At 45.5% G+C, this 20593-nt stretch overlaps 1 long non-coding RNA gene across 1 annotated transcript in view; it reads left to right on the top strand.

Moving 5' to 3' along the window:
* LOC114817071 overlaps positions 1-20593 on the top strand; it is a 138191-nt gene that overhangs the window by 96886 nt on the left and 20712 nt on the right. Inside the window, exon 2 of the long non-coding RNA XR_003764923.1 lies at positions 19835-19909. This is a non-coding gene — a long non-coding RNA (uncharacterized LOC114817071). The remainder of the gene's footprint in view (positions 1-19834; positions 19910-20593) is intronic.

Below are 20593 nucleotides of genomic sequence, written 5' to 3'. Positions count from 1 at the left end.
GGAAGAATCGTTGGGTGTGGCACAAATATTTTATTTTATTTTTTTCTTTTGGTTGCACAAAGAAACTAGTGTATGCAAAAATAGGAAATTTAGAGTTCTGGTTAAACTAAGCGATGGACATTGAGAGACTGATATGGAGCATAGCTGAGTGGGCTTAGTTCAGACCATTGGAAGGGGGATCGACCCAACCAAATAGTATACGGTGGTTGGGGAAAGTTTGATATCGTGACCTGAGATTTTTCACTCTTTGCATTGCTTTTGTTTCAGTAACTGACTCAAACTATGTTTGCCTGATCAACTCTGTTCTGAAATACTTGTGCGTTCTCAGTGCCTGGCTTCACTTTCCCGGCAGCCTTGTGAGGAGACATGGGGCAGATGGTAGTATCACCAATTTGATGGTAACGATACATCAATCGATCAGTGGTATTTATTGAGCGCTTTTAGCTCCCACACCCGTGCTCCATGAAGTTGGCCTCGCTGCTTCCCTATGTGAAGAGCACTGTACTAAATGATTGGGAGAGTACAATACAACATGGTTGGTAGACATGTTTCTAGTCCACTGTAAGGTCAGGGACGTTAAATGACGCTCACAGACTCAAACTCCTTCCCCCACATAAATCATGAGACTTGTAAGGGACCAGGATTGTGTTCCATCTGATTACACTGTCTTTAACGCAGAGTTTAGCTTGGTGCTTGATATCCAGTAAGTGCTTAACAAGTACCACAAGGGTTATTATTGATGATAATATTGACAGTTGTTGATAATTATAATAATTAACTGTTCACTTGATGAGGGCAATGTGCCTCACAGCTGTTTGAGCTGGATTCTGAAATTTGCTCATCCCAGGTCATTGACACACTTGATTCTGCCCAGTCAGGGCTGACAAGGCCCAAAATGGCAGCCCCTTGACCTGTGAGATCTCCCCCATCCAGTCCTCATCTCCCCTCCATCTCTTTACCCTGATCCTCAAAATAAAATGTTGGCATCTACCGCACCCCCAGCACCCCCAGCGGATCCCTCATACCTGGAGCATCTCTGTAGGAGCTTCTCAGGACTGTAACGTCAGATTTTTGTTTACAGGGTGAAGGGGTAGCAGAAATGTTGGTGGGGAATCCCAGAGAGGAGAAGCGAGGTTGTTCTCTAGACTGTAAGCTCGTTGTGATCAGGGAATGTGTCAGTTTATTATTGTATTGTATTCTCCCAACCGCTTAATACAGTGCTCTGCACACAGTAAGTGCTCAATAAATACGAGTGAATGAATGAATGAAATGAACTGGTGCCCTGTGATCCGATCCTTGGCAATCTGGAAAAAAGTCTTCGCCAAAGTACCTCATTTGTCAAATCACCAATAATTCACAAGATCCCCTCGGGGCCTCTAATTTGCCTGTACAGTAGTTGGTTCCTTAGGAACAGATTAGGGTTTGCGATATCGCACTGGCTGCTTATTTGCCTTTTTGTTGTTCGTGTTGGGATCTGATTACCTGGAGGTGAAAGATGACCCCCAGTTGGATAATCCCGTCCTCCTAGCCTTTGCATCCATGTCTTGAAACTTCCTCATTGCTACGGTTACGGAGTACCGCTAAAAGATCGGCAGTATTTCTAGGAATCTCAGTTGAGAGAGAGGAGAGGAAAGAAAGAGCTGTCTGCCTTCTGCATGCTCATCTCCCGGACCTTTCCATAGTAGTAGAAGCAGCACGGCTCTCTGAGAGAGAAGCAGGATGGGCCTGGGAGTCCGAAGAACCTGGCTTTTAATTCTGGCTCTGCCACTGGTCTGCTGTGTGACCTTGACCAAATCACTTCAGTTCCTTCTCTGGGCCTCAGTTCCTTCATCTGGAAAATGGAGATTAGGAGTGTGAGTCCCATGAAGGACAGGGACTGTATCTAACCTGATTAACTTGTATCTAGTTCAGTGCTTAGAACAGTGTTTGGCATATAGTAAGCGATTAACAAGTACCATAATAATAATTATTATTATCCTTAAGGCTTTAGGTAAGGGGGGGCTAACTGCATTCCAACCCTTTCCCTTCCAGGTTTCCATCTCCGTACACTTGAATCTCCAACCTTCTTTCTGTCATCTTGTCCTCCTTTCTGACTTGGATGTGGAGACGAGATCAGGCCTGGGATGAAATCACTTTTCCTCCCTAGGAGAAAGTTGGGACAGAAATCAGCTAAGTTCCCATCTCCAAAGCCATTTCCGTGACACGTTTCCCTAAGCACCCAGAGCTGACCACCACCTCATCTGAGAGAGGAAGAAGGCAAAGATGCCAACCAGATTTTACACAAATGGAGTTCTGTTCCCCCACAGAACTTCTGGGCTGGAATCAGCTTTTCCACTGGAGCAGAACAAAGACTGATAGAAAGGACTTGAGTTCACTGATTAATACACATTACCAACCTGCCACCTTTTCTGTATTTTTTTTTCCTTTTTACCTTTCTCAGTCCAGTTTCAGGAGCATGTCTTCACTATGAGCAGTCGGTCCCAGCTTCACAAATATTTCCTCTGAATTGTTACCAAGAAAACCTTTGCCTTATGAATTTTTGTTTTATGACTTTGCTTTGCTAAAGCAAACACAGGCCGAAAAAAGACACGCGGTATTCTACTTTGGGTTGGTGCTGAATTGAAAGATTTCTTTTTTTCCTTTCAGAGAAAGAAAATGCATGTGAAAGGCCAAGTAATTGAGGGTTGCCATTTGAAAACCTGCATGTTGATTTACAGCTCATTTTCTATTAGGGATGGACAAATGAATTGAGTTTTCTTAAAAAATTGAATAATAATCATCACCATGGTAATTTAATGCTTACCCAAGCACTTGTCAAGTACTGTGTTAAGTGTTGGGGATAGTTACAAGATCATCAGGTCAGACACAGTCTCTGTCCCATTTTAAGTCACAGTTTAAGTAGGAAAGAGGACAAGTTTTTAGTCCCCATTTTACAGATGAGGAAACTGAGGCACAGAGAAGTTAACTTGCCCAAGTTCATGCAGCAGGAACGTGGTGGACTCAGGATAAGAACCCAGGTCCTCTGACTCCCAGATCCATGATTTATCTAGTAGGTTGTACCTCTTCTCATTCTCCTCTGCCCTTTGCCTGTTTTAAAAATCAAAGGTAGCCTACTCAAAGGCTTTGTAGTTAGTTTTGCCCCTTCTGCTTGCATGAGCCTGCATTCATTTTGAAAAAAAAATTTAAAAATCAAATTTTTAAGTTTCTGAATCAGATATCCTATCCACTTTTGCTTCCCTTTCTCCAGTAGTTTTCCTGGAACAGATTGCAAGCTACTTGAGGGCAAGGATTGCATCTGCTAACTTGAATGCACTTTCCCAAGTGCTTAGTACAGTGGTCTGCATAGAGTAAGCACTCAAATACTATTGATGAATTGATTGGTGCAGCTTCCTCCGCATTTCAATCACCCCTTGAGCCTCCTGGAGGGATTAACAAACACATCCAGTAATCCTTCTAGCCATAGCAGTGTGGCTTAATGGGAAGATCACAGGACTGGAAGTTGGGAGACCTAGGTTTGAATTCTGGCTCCACCACTTAATTGTGGTCAGTGGCCTTGGGCAAGTCACTTAACATCACTGTTCCTGAGTTTCTGTTAAAAAAAAAAGTTGGGGATAAAATACTTCTTAGATGGGGAGTCCCTCATGGGACAGGGACTGTGTCTGATCTGATGAGCTTTTACCTACCTCTACTACTTGACATAATGCTCGTTAAATACTAAACAGCATGGCCTAGTGTAATGAACACCGGGCTGGGAATCAGAGGACCTGGGGTTTAATCCCACCTCCCCTTCTTGTTAGCTTTGTGACCTTGGGCAAATCACTTACCTCCTCTGTGTCTGTTACTTCATATGTAAGATGGGGTTACAATCCTCCTCCCTCCAATTTAGACTGTCAGCCCCATGTGGGCCATGGACTCTTTCCAATGTGATGATTATCTTGTATATACCCCAGTGGTTAGTACAGTGTCTGGCACCTGGTAAATGCTTAATGGTACCATTAAAATATTATCATTATTATTATTAGGGTTGTAATCTGGACAAGGAGACAAATTGAAGAGTTCCAACATCTACCAGGGATTTTCTTGGCAACCGAGGGCAAATTCAGTATCTTCTCTGAGCCTTCATATCCTTGTCAGCGGGTTTTGAGGAATTACTAATAGAAGTGATTCAGTTAAATACCAGAGAGCGTCTGTGAGTTAAGCCATTCCAGGACTAAGCAGCATGCGTCTTGTTTATCTAGCGCATAATATGACTTATTTTTATGTTCTCATTGGACTGGTCCATCCACTAAGTGAATTGCAAGAGGTAAAGAGGGAGGCAGAGATGGGGACCTGCTTAGAAAAATGGGAAAAAAAATCTCTCTTGGGCCGAGGCTGCCTAGCCATCAGGAAAACCCTGTATCTCTCCGCGTCTCCCAACAAGGATGGACTCTTCCTTAGCTTGGTCTTCTGCCACCTCAAACCTGAAATGCAGTGTCTCATGTCCTCTGTTTACTTTTATTTCCAGCCACACTGGCAAGCCAAAATTCATGCATTTAGGGCCAATTTGACCAGAGTTTACTGAGATTGTAAGTTGGGGTGGGGGTGGGGGGGCGAAAGAAGTCTTCCAATTTAGGGTGTGTAAAATGGATGGCGGAATAAATGCCCAGACTCTAAACCTCGATGCTGTTTATTAACATCTGTGGTCTGTGTGCAGGCGTGAGTTTGGGTATGTTTGTATTGGAGATCTCACATGGGGCGTTCCGAGTTGTTCTCTTCACGTATATATAGAGCAGCTTCTTTTTAACCCACAGGGAACTAGGGAGGGACACAAGAACCATTCAGTAGGGAAACCGTGGACCACGGAAGCTAATCGGGTTTTGGACTTGCCAGGCGGGGAGCTTTATTTAACATTGGGGCAGTGAAGTTGGTGGGTTTGAGTGGCCTGACGTAGGTAAAGTTTAATAGCTGCTCTGAATTTGGTTTTCTTCCAAACATCCCTGGTGTTTTCTCTTTGCTCTCAGAATTGAGCTTTTGTTGTTGTCCTTTAAGGATGTTTTGAATAAGTCTTTCATCCCAAACTTCAGAGAGAACCCAATCGTGATCTTCTGAGAGCTCAGTGCTCAGCACACGGTAAATGCTAAACAGGGAAGTGGCATGGTCCAGTAGAAAGAGCCCGGGCCTGGGAGTCAGAGGATGTGGGTTCTAAACCCGGCTCTGCCACATGACTGCTGTGTGAGCTTGGGCAAGTCACTTGACTTCCCTGGGCCTCAGTTCCCTCATTTGGAATATGGAGATGAAGACCAGGAGCCCCATGTGGGACAGGGACTGGGTCCAACCTGATTATCTCGTATCTACCCCAGAATTTAGAACAGTGCTTGTCACTTAGTAAGCACTTAACAAACACCAACATTATTATTATTATTATTATCATTATTACTATAAAATACAGCTGATTGAGGGCAGGGCTCAGATATAGTCTCTCAAACTCTCCCAGGAATTTGATTCAGTACTCTGCATACAGTAAGTTTTCAACAGTGCAATTCAGAGATCACGTCTACTTACTCTAGTGGATTCTGTACTAAGTGCTCAATGAATGTGATTGATTGAAAGATTCTTCACCCCCATTATAGCAGATACACTATCTCTTTTGGGAATAATTTCTTTGGTATTTAAATGGCAGCGGTGTCCCCCCAGCCAACTGAAGTGGAGAACTGAATATCATCTGGTTAATTTGGACAGTGGAAGCTGTCTGACTGGAAAATAGAAGCCAAAACACCTCTGGGGATCCTGAATTAGCCAGGTAAAACTGGATCGATGGAGTTGGCCAATCAGAACCCCTAGTCCTCCCGGAGCCCCACACTACCGACATGTGGTGGCCCGGAGGGGAAACACGGTGGTCAGGAAGGCATTGCAGAGGGAAGTGCTTGGGGTTCCCAGAGATCGAGTGAAAGAAAAACTGCCCTTAGAGAAGATGGATACAGCTCCTAGCTCCTTCCTCTGAGCTTTGTCTACTGCCAGATATGCAGCTTTAGGCAACGACTGGATTTGGAATGAAGCATCCAGTGAGAAAAGAACGGTGAGGGGCACAGCCCACCCCAGGGGAGAAACCGCCCCTCCTGCCCTGTACGTGGCGATTCAGGCGGCCAGGGGGAACAGCGAGTGACTGTTGGAAAGCTTGGCTTGTCCTGTGGTCCAGGTGTGCCTTGGTTAGTCAGATCCTGGAGCAGATGGAAAGAGAGTAACGTTTTCCCTCCTTCCTCCTACTCTTGTCCCCTCCCCCGTCCCGAAAGACTAGGGAGGTTCACGTCCCGGTTCCTGGAAAGCCGGACTTGCCGCAGTGAAGAGCCGCCCACCCGGCTCCCCTGGCCCAGCTACATCTTGGGAGAAGGGAACATCAGGCGCTCACATCTATCTCCTGACTCCCTCCCGTCCAATGGCGAAGCTGCCATCTGAGGCGGCCCCGGGGCGGGAATCTCCTCAGACGTCCCCGCATTCCTTGGCGGTGGCAGACGCAGGGTGGAAAGTGGGAAAGGGAGGGTGCCTTGTCGAGGGCTCCAAGGGGATAAAGGTGATATTGTTTCTTGGGGCTCTTCCATGGAAAACCACCACCTTGGGGAAAACTGAAGACCCTTGCATCCTTGCTGAGTTGTGATTTGGAGGCAGGACTACCGTGGGTCGGGCTGTTGGGGAAAGAGCGGGGGGCTGGGGGTCAGGAGAATGGGTTTCTAATCCCGTGTCTGTCTGCTCAGTGACTTTGGGCAAGTCATCTCATTTCTCTGCGCCTCAAGTTCCTCCTCTGTAAAATAAGGAAGATCATGAACCCCTTTGGGAGCTGGGGAACCGTGTCCCAGTATGATCGCCTTGTCTTAGCACAAAGTAAATGCTGAATAAATGCTGTAATCATAATTAGTTTGACAAGGATTAGCAGAAAGAGTAAGATGTAAAAACTGGAAAGTCTGAATGAGAAAACTGGGATTTTTTTTTAAATGAGACCATTTATTGAACAAATAAAAAAAAGCATAGGCAAGCTACGTTTAAATAGCTGTTGTACATAAATAGGTTAATTTTTGGTAGCAGTAAAGACATTTATGGAGTGTTTTTGATGTGAGGAGCAGTGTACCTGGTAGGGGGGAGCAATACAAGACCTTGATTCAGACCGAATTTGGGCTCACACGGGGTTCACAACCTAGAAGGGAGAAGGAATGAATAACGGGATAAATTAAACCCGAATGGTGTAAAAATTGCAGCATGTTCCTACCGGGAAGGAATCGTTTTTCAGAACCTCTTTGCTCCCAGAAGGGTCAAATGATCACACCATACTTCAGTTCTGTGTGATCCGTTGGCTTCTGCCCAATCCATGCTCAAGCAAGGGGGTGAAGTTTTCTTTCTAGCCATGTCGGATTGAGAAGCAGCGTGACCTACCAATCAATAAATCAATCATTTATTGAGCACTTACTATGTGCAGAGCAATGTATTAAGCTCTTGGGTGAGTACAGTAAAACAGAGTTGGTAGAAACCTTCCCTGCACATAATGATCTGACAGTCTAGAGGGGGAGACAGACGTTAATATAAATAAATTACGGATACAGATGTAAGTTCTGTGGGGCTGAGGGAGGGGTGAATAAAGGGAGAAAATTCAGGACAATGCAGAATGGAGTGGGGAAAAAGGAAAATGAAGGTTTAGTCAGGGAAAGTCTCTTGGAGGAGATGTGCCTTCCATAAGGCTTTGAAGGTGGGGAGAGTAACTGTCATTGGGATATGAAGAGGGAGGATGTTTCAGGTCAGAGGCAGGACTTGGGCGAAGAGTCGGCGGTGAGATAGACGAGATTGAGGCTTGGTGGAGAGACGGAGCTTGGATGACAGAGGACCTCGGTTTTAATCCCGGCTCAGTCTCTTGCCTGCCATGTGACGTTGGGCCAGTCACCTAACTTCTCTTTATCTCTGTTTCCTCATCTGGAAAATGGGGATTCGATATCCATTTGCCCTCCTACTTACACTGTGAACCCCATGTAGGGCAGAGACTGTGCCTGACCTGATTGTGCATTATCCACCCCAGTGCTTAGCACATAGTAAGCCCTTAACATCACACATTATTGTTATTGATGGAAAAACTCTCTGAGGTATTTGCTGTGCATTGTTTAGTTCCTGGACAGTTCTGGGCACAAAAACAGAGGGAGAGATTACTACTTTTCAGAGTTTTGACTCATCACTCATCTCTCTGAAACCTTGATTGAGATAAAAAGCCACAAAAAGGTCTTTGTTGGTGCTTACTATATGCCGAATACTATACTACTCACTGGGTTAGGTACAAGATAATCAAGTGGGACGCAGTAATCAGGTTGGACACAGTCCCTGTCCCACATGGGGCTCTAACTCTTAATCCCTATTTTACAGATGAGGTAATTGAGACACCGGGAAGTGAAGTGACTTGCCCAAAGTCACACAGCAGACAAGTGGTGGAGTTGGGATTGGAACCCAGGTCCTTCTGACCCCTAGGCCCATGTTCTACTCACTAGGCACGCTGCTTCTTATGCTGCTCTACCCCAAGCTCTTATTACAGTGCTCTGCTCACAGTAAATGCTCAGTAGATGCAATCGATCTATTGATTGCTGAATCCCCCAGCCTCTGTTACAATCTGAGGTGAGATGGTGATGGCACAGAGGGATCAGACTCATTTATTCATTGTTTTATTTATTGAATGCTTACCGTGTGCAGAACACTGTTCTAAGCACTTGGGAGAGTCCAATACAACAATAAACAGACACATTCTCTGACCAGAGTCATCCCTTGCTTCAGAAGTCACAACTTTTGCCAAAAACAGTAATGATAATAAATAATGTACTACTACTAATAATGATTATTTAATTGCTTACTATCAATTTAATACATTTACATTTAAATGCTTACTATCAATCCGTGGTATTTATAGAGCACTTACTATATGCAGACCACTGTACTAAGAGCTTAGGAGAGGACAATAAACAGAATTAATGGATACGTTCCCTCCTCATAATGGGCTTACAGTCTAGAGGGGGAGACAGATGTTGATATAAATAATTTATATAATATGGAATTTAAAGAAATGCACATGTGTCTATCATATTCTCTCGAGCACTTAGTACACTGTTTTGTACACAGTAAATATGAATTTACTGAGCACAGTAAATTGCTCAGTAAATACGAATGAATGAATGAGGGTTGAGGGTGTGAAGTCCTGTATAAAGTGCTGGGGTAGGGCAAGATAATCAGGTTGGACACAGTCCCTACCCCCCATGGGGCTCACAGTCAAAGAGGGTGACACAACCGCTGTACGATTCCCATTTTACAGATGAGAGCATTAAGGTGCGGAGAGATTAAGTGATTTACCCAAGGTCACCCAGCAGGCCTGTGCTCTTTCCACTGTAAGGATGACTGTAAGTACTCTGAGGCCAGAGATTATGTCTACAGAGTCTACTGCTCTGTTCTTTCCCAGGAGTGTAGTAAAGTGCTCTGCTCTCAATAAATACTTCAGATTGATTGATTAATCTGGTCCAGGTCAGTTGCCTGTTCAGCCCACCAAGATAAATTTTCTTCCTGCCTTTGGTTCCCTCCCTGGGCCCCTCGGAGAACAGAATGACTTTCACCCTAGCCGGAGCAGAGATGCAGTCTCAGAAAAGCCATTAAATGAGAATTTGCCCATCAATAAATCAAGGCGCCTGCGCTATTAACCTGGACGGACCACACTGTTATTTTTTCCTTCTTGATTAAAACAAACAATATTGCAAAATGTCAACCTGTCAGTTGTTTGGAAAGTCTGCAGAGGGGACCCATGATTACCTCAGTGGTTTAAGAAACCACACACAAAAAAAGGTTGGAGAAGGTGCTTAGTTGAGTGGGTCTTAATTACTTGTGTAATTTACTGTTGCAATTGTCAGGGGTAGAAATTAGATGGGCTGGGTTTGGGGGTGGCAGATTAGGTGCCTCTGGGTTGTGTGAGAACTTTTTGCTGGGCAACTGGAACTCAGCAGCTTATTAAAATCTAAGGGGACCCCCCCAAACAAAAACAAAAACACATCTAAGACCTATTCTCTTTGGGTTCTGAGGGAGTAGAATGGTGTAATGGTAATACAAGAGAAGCAGCAGGGCCCAGTGGATAGAGCACGGGCCTGGGAGTCAGAAGGACCTACGTCCTAATCCCGGCTCTGCCCTTTTGTCTGCTGCATGACCTTGGGCAAGTCACTTCACTTCTCTGGGCCTCAGTTACCTTGTCTGTAAAATGGGGATTAAGACTGGGTGCCCCATGTGGGACAGGGACTGCGTCCAGCCCGATTATAATAATAATGTTGGTATTTGTTAAGCGCTTACTATGTGCCGAGCACTGTTCTAAGCGCTGGGGTAGACATAGGGGAATCAGGTTGTCCCACGTGGGGCTCACAGTCTTAATCCCCATTTTACAGATGAGGGAACTGAGGCACCGAGAAGTTAAGTGACTTGCCCACAGTCACACAGCTGACAAGTGGCAGAGCTGGGATTCGAACTCATGAGCCCTGACTCCAAAGCCCATGCTCTTTCCACTGAGCCACGCTGCTTCTCAGATTATATCTACCCCAGAGCTTAGTACAGTGCCTAGCACGATGTAAGCGCTTAACAAATACCACAGTTATCATTATTATTACCTTTAGAATCAAGATAATAACGGACTTGATATACTACCGCTCCTTTCATCTAAGAAGTTGAAAAGATGGCACATTGTAAGTGCTTAACAAATACCATAGTTATCATTATTAAAACCTTTAGAATCAAGATAACAGACTTGATATACTACAGCTCCTTTCATCTAAGGAGTCAAAAAGGTTTCCACCTATGACCTCATTGAGCATGCTTGTCTTGTCTTATGCTGTCGAGTCGTTTCCGACCCATAGCGACAACATGGACACGTTCTTCCAGAAGGCCCCGCTCTCCATCCGCAGTCATTCTGGTAGTGGATCCAGAGAATTTTCTTGGTAAAAATACACAAGTGGTTTATCATTGTCGCCTTCCGCACAGTACATTCGAATCTCCACCCTCAACTCTCTCCCGTGCTGCTGCTGAACAGCACAATCGGTATTTTCTGCATTGGACAAATGGAATAAGAGCCATGGTGAGTCCAGGTCTGGGCTTTGGTCTCAGCTCTCAGATCCTATTGGCACCAACTCTGTTGTTTTGTGCTCGCCCAAGTGCTTAGTACAGTACTGGGCACACAGTAAGAGCTCAATAAATACTGCTGATGATGAGGTCCTCCGCTTAAGACTCTGAGCCCCTGGCATATGGACTATGTCCCACCCAATTGTATCTATCCCAGAGCTTAGTAAAGTACCTGGCACCTATTAAGCCCTTAACAAATACCATAATTATTGTTGTTGTTATTATTCTCAAACCCGGGTTCTTTCCACTAGCCCACACTGTTTCTTGATCTTCCCGACTTGTGTTTCTGAGCAGAGGCTCCCTTGGCATCCTTGCAGTCTCTGCCATAGCCCCTGGGCCCTGCATCCTTCCTATGTATCAAGCACTTAGAGTGTACTGAGAACTGTAATAATAATAATATTAAGCACTTACGATGTGTCACACCCTGTTCTAAGCACTGGGGTAGAGACAAGCTAATAAGGTTGGACTCAGTCCATATGCCACATGGGGCTCACAGTCTCAATTCCCATTTTGCAGATGAGGTAATTGAAGCACAGAGAAGTGAAGTGACTTGCCAGAGGTCACACAGCAGGCACGTGGCAGAGCTGGGAATAGAAGTCAGGTCCTTCCGAGTCCCAGGTCTGTACTCTATCCTTTAGACCACGCTGCTGCTAAGTGCTTGGGAGAGTACCATATTTAATAGAGTCAGTAGACACATCTCTGCCCCACAACAGATTTCGGGGGTGAGGGGTGAGTGGTAGAGTTCCAGTCAAGCAACACACTGCCAGATGAAGGAGCTTCTTCAAATGCCATGGAGTCGTTTCTGAACCATAGTGACTCCATGGACACACCCTCTTCAGAATGGCCCGTCTTCTGTCATAGTCATTCTGCTATGTGTATCCATAGATTCTACTCGGTAAAGATACGGAAGTGGTTTACCATTGCCTTCTTTGATGCAGTAAAAAAAAGTGTCTTTGATCCACTTTTGGATCACTTGATCATCCACCGTTGATTCTTTCCCATGCCACCGCTGCCCAGTATAGATTAATCGACTCTGTCTGATGCTTTGGCTAAGACATTCTGAGTAGTCCAACGTGGCATAGCTCTAAGCCTCATCAGCCGACGGAAACTCTTCTGCCACAATAAGGCCTCCATTCGTAGGAGAGAGGTGAAGGATAAAGAGACCTAATTTCATTTATTTTAGCTCCCTGTTCCTCACGGGGGAAGATGGCTGCAAAGGGAGAATTTAGTAGGCTCATAAATCCGATGCGTATATTTGTGCCGCTCCCCCGGAATTCTACCTCAGCCTGTGGGCCGGGCGTCGGAGAAGCTTCCTGAAAGTGATCCGAGAGCCGGGAGAAGAGGATCGGGAGCAGTTGAGGGTTGGGGCGGATCGGCGGAGGGGAATTGATCTCGTCGGCCGGGAAACCCAGAGAGCAGCTGTTCTGGTTTGTGGCTCTTAAGGAACCCAGATGTTTCCCCCGCAAAAAAACCAGGCTAGAGGCTCACTTGCTTGCCGGAGGAGAGGTGAAGGTGAAGGCTTTTATGTGCACTGAAGCTGGCTGAGGAAGGGTCTGGTCTCTGTTCACGAGCCCCCCGGGAGATCCCGGACTCGTGGGACCATCGCAGCTAGTGCGTGTTTCGGTTCCAATCCAAGCCGCACATTTGAGAGGTCACTTGGGGAATCAGGCCTGCTGATTTCTGGCAAGCTGCAGCCTAGATTAGTCAGACAGTCAGTCAGTCAATCATATTTATTGAGCTCCTACTTCAACTACTACTACCAATAATGGTATTTGTTTAGCACTTACTATGTCCCAGGCACTTTTCTAAGTGCTGCTGTAGATAGAAGGTAATCAAGTTGGATGCAGTCTCTGTCCCACGTGGGGTTCCCAATCTTCACATTTCACAGATGAGGTAGCTGAGGCACAGAGAAGTGAAGTGACTTGCCCGAGGTCACACAGCAGCCAAGTGGCGGAGGCAGGATTTGAACCCAGGTTCTTCTGACTCCAAGTCTGTGCTCTATCCACTAGACCACACTAGAGTGTACTAAGTGCTTGGTAGTGCCATCTAATTATAAACAGACATATTCCCAGCCAACAGTGAGCTGACAGTTTAGAGTGTGAGAGGAGCAGTGTGGCGTAGTGGATAGATCACTGGCCTGGGAGTCAGAAGGTCATGGGTTCTAATCCCGGCTCCACCACTCGGCTGCTGTGCGACCTTGGGAAGTCGCTTCAGTTCTCTGTGCCTCAGTTCCCTCATCTGTGAAATGGGAATGGAGACTGTGAGCCCCATGTGGGATGGGGACTGTGTCCAACTTGATTAGCTTGTACACATCCCAGAGCTTAGAACAGTGCTTGGCACTTAGTAAGTGCTTAACGAATGCTGTAATTATTAGTAATTGTTATCATTAAATGCTGCTATTATTAGCATTGTTGCCATTAGCCCATCTCGGGTTTTTTAATGGATGTTGCTAATTGCCGTGACTGAGAGTTTTGAACCGAAACAGGCCAAGTCATCTGAGCCTCCGATCTGCTGTGAGAGCACAGGTATTTAGAAAATGCAACAGGACAGGTTGGCTCAATCTTGTGGCCTGCCATCTGTTGGGGTTTGGGGGAGTTGGTCAGGTTCATGGTTCAAGAACCTTGACTTTGTTCTCAAGGAAAGAGAGTCTCCTCCATGAATAGTCTTTTCCATTAGCCAGTAGTTCTCATGACCCAGAGGGCAGTTTCAGTCTTGCACCAGAACTGTTTCATAAAAATGGGATCCTTAATTACTTTAGAGTCACTCATTTGGTCAGTATATTGTATTAATTGAGCGCTTACTATGTGCAGAACACTTTCCTAAGCTCTTGGGAGAGTTTGATGTAGCAATAGAATAGATACGTCGAGGATATCACCTGCTCTGGCTTTCTAGTCCCCAGCTGCTTTCCCTTTCCCTAATAATGATTATAGTAATAATGCTAACTGTGGTATTTGTTAAGCACTTTCCATGTCTGCCTTAATCTTTTTCTTCCCCTTATAAGACCCCAGAACACACCGTGTCTCCTTAAGAAATCAGCTCCAACCATTGCATTCCCATCTGGTGCTTTTTGGCAAGATGTGTTGAGAACATCTGAAACTCCCCAGAATGGCGCTTGGAAAGGGCCTCTTTTTCCTTTTCTTTTTTGTTCCCAAGCGAACTATGATCATTATTATTATTAGTTGCTGTTTTGGTTTCATCACTTATCGAATGGGCTCTCTTTGCTTGGCGGGCTGGAGACCTGGAGAGCATGGCTCTGCCTGGTGGCTGAAGAGCTGAAAGGCCGTGAAGTTTGGGAAAACTTCTAAACTCCAAATGTTTGCTCACTTGGAATATTTTTAGAGTATTTGTTTAGCGCCTACTATGTGCCAGGCACTGTTCGAAGTGCTGGGGTAGATACAAGATCGTGAGGTTGAACATAAGTCCTTGTCCTGCATGGGTCCCATGGCTTTAATCCTCACTTTACAGGTGCTGTCACGGAGGGACAGAGTAATTCAGTGACTTGCGTAAGGTCACACATAAGATGCGTGGCTGATCCAGGATTAGAACCCAGGTCCTCTGACTTCCAGATCCATGCTCTTTCCCATGAGACCACACTGCCTTCTCCTCGGAGTTTAACAGTGTGGGGAAGAGTAGGTGAGAGAGGTTTAACCCAGATTATATATCTACCACCAACAGGACGCCTTCTGGCTCAAATTACCGGGAGCACCTAGGAAAAGGTGAAGAGAGAAGTGGCTTTTAACCGTTGACTCTTTTAAAATGATGCTTTCTCCCCTGCCTGATCTCTTTCAAAGACTCTCGGGCTTTGGTGAGTTGTGTGGCTGGTGAAATTTGCAGGTGATCTTTCTGAGAGGAGACCGGAATTTGGTGGTTTGATGCATCTGAACGGAGAAGAGTGAATGCCATAATTTTGAGAATAATAGTAATGGCATTTGTTAAGCGCTTACTCTGCGCCAAGCACTATTCTAAGCACTTCTAAGAGAAGGAGCGTGGCCTAGTGGATTGAACCCATGCCTCGTGATCAGAAGGATCTAGGTTCTAATCCTTTAGACTAAATTTATAGTAGGTGGAGAATGAGTCTGTTTGTTATATTGTACTCTCTTAAGTGCTTAGTACAGTGCTCTGCACTCAGTAAATGCTCAATTAATATAATTGAATGAATGAATCCCGGCTCCGCCATTTGTCTGCTGTGTGGCTTTGGGTGGATGACTTCATTTCTCTATGCCTCAGTTCCCTCCTCTGTAAAACAGGATTAGGACTGAGAGATCTACGAGGGACAGGGACTGTGTCTAACCCGATTAGCTTGTATCTACCCCAGAGCTTAGAACAGCGCCTGGCTCGTAGTAAGTGCTGAACAAATACGAGTTACTATAATATCGGATTTTGATAGAGATATGATTATCATCTTCTGGAACGGGCATGTCTTCGGGGGCAGAGCATGGTAGTGGCAATGAGGTGGGCGATGATGCATAATGGGACTGTTTATTGTGGTATCATACTCTCCCAAGAGCTTAGTACAATGCTCTGCACGCAGTAAACACTCAATAAATGCGATGGAATGGATGAATAAACATTAGCAAAGATGTCCTCTTGGAGTGGTTCGGTAAGGCTCGAGTGCGTGTGTCTGTGTGTGTCTGTGATTGGGAGATGTTTAATTCAACTTAGGCCCCTCCGGTAAGGCTGTTGTCCCTGGGCTAGAGCAATTACCGGAAGACATTTTTGCTGGGCTCTACAAGCGTTACTCATTTATTTGCTTTTTTTTTGTCCCCTCCAATGACAGCCATGGTATCCTCCAATACGACTACCCACGTTGCCACCTCTGTGTTCTCCGTTAGGCGCGGCAGAGATTGGGGAAAGACCAAGACCCCCCATGCTGCCTTGCTTAGAGCGACACTTGGGGTGGGGAGAAGAAAAGTCCAGTCCTGTCTCAGCAGAAAGCCCTAATTTTCTCCCCCCACCCCCCGGGGCAGATCCCAATAAAAATCCAGGTTAATTTTACCTGCTGATCCAACCTGGAATCCATTGTGAGAATTAGACAGTTTTGCTGTGCTAATTTGCCAGATCAGATTGTATAATTATCTTTTATAAGGCTGGGGTGTGATCTATGTTCTGCTTTTGTGCTCCGGGGTTGAGGGGTGGGGGGTGGTGAGTGTGTGTTTGATTTGTCGTTCTTCCCCTCACGTGGCCTGCCAACTCGAGCTACTCGACAAACAAGTGTCGGGTGTGTGTTTTCGGATCTGCGTACGTCAGAGGTGGGGCGAGAGAGCCAAGCTGACTCTGTTTAACCTGCCCGGGGTTGAACGCTTCCAACTGAGCTGAGAGAAAAAAGAGTCAGTCGGTCATATTTACTGAGTGCTGACTGTGTGCAGAGCATTGTACTAAAATCTGGGAAGAATAGAATACAACAAAATTAATAGACGTGTTCCCTGCCCACAGTGAACTTACAGTCTTTTAGAAAAGAGGGAAGACAGGAGGCTTGATGACTAGAAGGGAGCACTGGGGGTACTTTAGTGTCCCTGGATGTTCGCCAACTTCTCATTGGCACTGGTCAGCCCGATTTTGACTGTCGGTCTGTCGGTTGTATATATTGAGTGCTTACTCTGTGCAGAACGCTGTACTAAGCACTGGTGAGAGTAGACTATAGCGGAGTTGGTAGACACATTCCCTGCCCACAAGCAGCTTCCAGTCCAGAGCGTCTGTGATCGGAAAGATATCAGAGGAGATGGCAAAGGATGCAGAATACACTGTACGGTCCCTGAGGGCAGAGATCAAGTCTACTCGCTCTATCGTACTGTGCTCTCCCAAGCGCTTAGTACACAATAAGACCAAGTGCTCTGCACACAGTAATCACTCTTTCCCTCCTACCAGACTGTGATCCCCATGAAGGATCTGATTATCTTGTACCCACTCCAGCATTTAGTACAGTTCTTGGCATGTAATGTGTGCAACATGTACCCCAGCTATTATTCTTTCTTTTCCTCTCCTTCTCTCAGTGTTCTCCCTCTCCAGCTTCCTAAAAGTGCCATTTCTACAGCCATAAAGTACCCTTCTAGACTGTGAGCTTATTGTCAATGTCTATTATATTGTTATATTGTAGTCTCCCAAGTACTTAGTACAGTGTTCTGCACACAGTAAGCACTCAATAAATACCACTGACTGACTGACTCCAGCATTCATCTGGTCATCAACTTGTATTCTAGCCTCTTAGTCTCAGCTATATTTATTGTCTACCTGATTAAATTCCAAGCTCCTTGAGAGCAAGGATCATATATTTTCTTTTTTATATATTTTCCAAGGTCTTTTGTTTGCACCCCCTGGGGATTTCATTTAGGTTGTTACTCTTCTTCATTGACATCAGTGGTATTTATTGAACGCTTACTGTGTGCAGAGCACTGTACTAAGGGCTTGGGAGAGAATGATACTACATAGTTGCTAGACAAGTTCCCAGTCCACAATAAGCTCATATTTAGGGAGTACTGGGCCAGATCCTTGTGGGTTGTATTAATTGCTGGTGGTCGGAAGGTGGTTGGCTTGGATATGTATGTAGTTTCACCTCGTGGAAAGAGAATAGAATAGAGAATCTAGAAGAAGCATGGCCTAATGGATAGGGCATGGGCCTGGGAATCAGAAGGGCCTGGATTCTTATTCCGCCTCCGCTACTTGTCTGTTGTGTGGCCTTGGGTGAGTCACTTCACTTCTTTGTGTCTCAGTTCCTTCAACTGTAAAATAGGGATTAAGACCATGAGCCCCATGTGGGACAGGGTCTGCATCCAATCTGATTAGCTTGAATCTAACTCAGTGCTTAGTACAGTCCCTGGCCTATAGGGAGCACTTAACAAATACCATAAGAATGTTTAGGTTCTAATCCTGGCTCTACCATTAGCCTGTTGTGTGAGATTTGGGGTAAGTCATAAGCTTCCTCTAGCCTGAAAGCTCATTGTGGGCAGAGAACATGTCTGTTCACTGTTACAGTGTACTCTCCCAAGAGTTTAGTACAGTGCTTTGCGCACAGTAGCACTCAATAATTATGATTGAATGAATGAACTTATCTGTGCCCTTAGTTTCCTCTTCTGTAAAATGGGGATTCTACCTCCCTCTTTTACTGTAAGTCTCAAGTCACTTACAGTCTCCACACAGAAATCGCTCAGTAAATACCACTGATTGATTGAACCCAGGCCAACTCAGATCAGTGGGGCCCAGTTCCAGCAATCTGAATGTGGTCCCAGTTGGACCAAAGTGGTGAATAGAACCCTCAGAATCGTCTACCCTGCCCCTATTCTCTGCCATAAAATGCATTCCTTTTTCATCAGTCTGAAAATGTATTTCATGTCTGGGAGGTGATTTTGTACCTCTGGGGGATTATTTGGTTAAGCATTATTTTTTTCTGTTGTGGTCCTAAGCTGATTACAATTCCCTTCCGGCTTCTTGGCTCTGATTTTCTGCAAATGCAGCGATCCTATGCAGACAAGACCGTGGCCTCAGTGAGGGAAGGGAAAACAGAAACCTCTAGATTGTAAGCTTCTTGTGGGCAGGGAATATGTCTGTTATACTGTGCTCACCCAAGCACTTAATACAGTGCTCGGCACACAGTAAGTGCTCAGAAAATATTACTGACTGATTTTGTGCCTGAATTACTGTCGATTCTGATTAAAAGCCCAGTGATAATAATGGGAGTAGTATTTGTTAAGGGCTTACTATGTACCATGCACTGTTCTAAGCACTGAGGCAAATTGCCTCTCACCAGAGTGATGTTGAGCAATATAGCATGGTGGAACATGGGTCTGGGAATCACAAGGACACGGGTTCTAATCTTCGTTCCGGCTCATGTCTGCTGTCTGACCTGGGCAAGTCACTTCACTTTTCTGGGCCTCAGTTCCCTCATCTGTAAAATGATAAATAAGAGTGTGAGCCCCATGTGGGACAGGGTCTGTGTCCAATCTGACTAATCTGTATCTACCTCAGTGTTTAGAACAGTGCTTGGCACACAGTAAGTGCTTAATAAGTACTCAAATTGTTGTTATTATTGTCCAAGGCTATCAGGTGGGGCACAATGTTGGTGTCCTCAGGAGGGGGTCTAGGCATATAGCTCCACTGCCCCTATCTAGGTTCTGTCCGCTAAGGAACCCAGAAATTTGAAAAGGCAGACGGCTTTGCTCAAGGCAGTTTGTGATGCCAGTATTTGATGATGGTATTTGTTACGCACTTAGTATGTGCCAGGCACTGTACTAAGCACAGGGGAGGATACAAAGAAATCGAGTTGGACACAGTATCTGTCTCACGAGGGGCTCACAGTCTTGATCCCCATTTTACAAATGAGGTACTCTGGGGCAGAGAGAAGAGAAGTGACTTGCCCAAGGTCATGTAGCAGGCAAGTGCCGGAGCCAGAATTGGAACCCAGGTCCTCTGACCGCCAGGCCCTGTTCTATCCACTGAAATATGCTGTTTGACACGTCGTAAGATCCGAATGGATAGTCAGGTCAAACAACTGGAGAGCGGTTTGTGCTCTGGGTGGCGGGGAAGGGTTGGGGGGTGAACAGAGGTCTTCCTGTGGATATGGTTGGGTGGCAAGGGAAAGAAAGGAAGCAGAGGCAAGCCCCTTCTACAACTTGGTTCCACCCTTACTTTGTGTTTGTGTGGCGGATTAGCCTGATATCGTATTTCCCTGTCTAATCATTACTCTCTTTTGTCTTCCAAGCTAACAGGAGCGTTGTGGCAGACCCCGGGATGTTTTGGGACAGAAGGCGATGGCTGATTAGCCCAAGTGAATACGGTATGTGTTGCTTGATTTCTCTCCTAGGGGTGGACCAGCCAAGTTCTTTGGGGAACTCTGTTGATTCATTCAGTCATATTTATTGAGAGTGTACTGTGTGCAGAGAACTGCATTAAGCGCTTGGGAGAGTATAGTACCACAATAAACAGACACATTCCCTGCCCACAACGAGCTTGCAACCTGGAGATCCAAACAAAGCTCCTCACCCTACTCTCCACATTCCAGATCCTCACACATCCCTCAACCCGGGTAGCGTTCATACCTTCTTCCCCATCAGAAATGAGTTTCCAGTTTACCTTGGTCAAATTCGACTTGTCCAAAAATACTTTGTGGGTACACCACAGCAAGTTGACCATTTTGATCTTACTTGTTCTCCCAAACCTTTGATTTCCTCCACCAGGTATGTCCACCTTGGTGTGACATACCTTGAATTCAGGCCCTTCCCAGTTCTTTTTTTTTTAAAAAAAAAAAAATGGTATGTCAAGCACGTACTATGTGCCCGGCACTGAACTGAGGGCTGGGGTAGAGACACCGTCATCAGGATGGACACAGTTTGTGTCCTACGTGGGGCTCAAAGTTTTAATTCCCATTTGACAGTGGAGGTAAGCGAGGCACAGAAGTTCAACACCGTGCCCGAGGAGACAGAGCAGACAGGTGGCAGAGCCAATGTTCTTCGAAGTTGGG

The sequence above is a fragment of the Ornithorhynchus anatinus genome, chromosome 15 (genome assembly GCF_004115215.2).
Source record: "Ornithorhynchus anatinus isolate Pmale09 chromosome 15, mOrnAna1.pri.v4, whole genome shotgun sequence".
Lineage (NCBI taxonomy): Eukaryota > Metazoa > Chordata > Mammalia > Monotremata > Ornithorhynchidae > Ornithorhynchus > Ornithorhynchus anatinus.
Note: the sequence above shows the minus strand (reverse complement) of the source record. Positions and strands in the feature narration are given on the sequence as shown.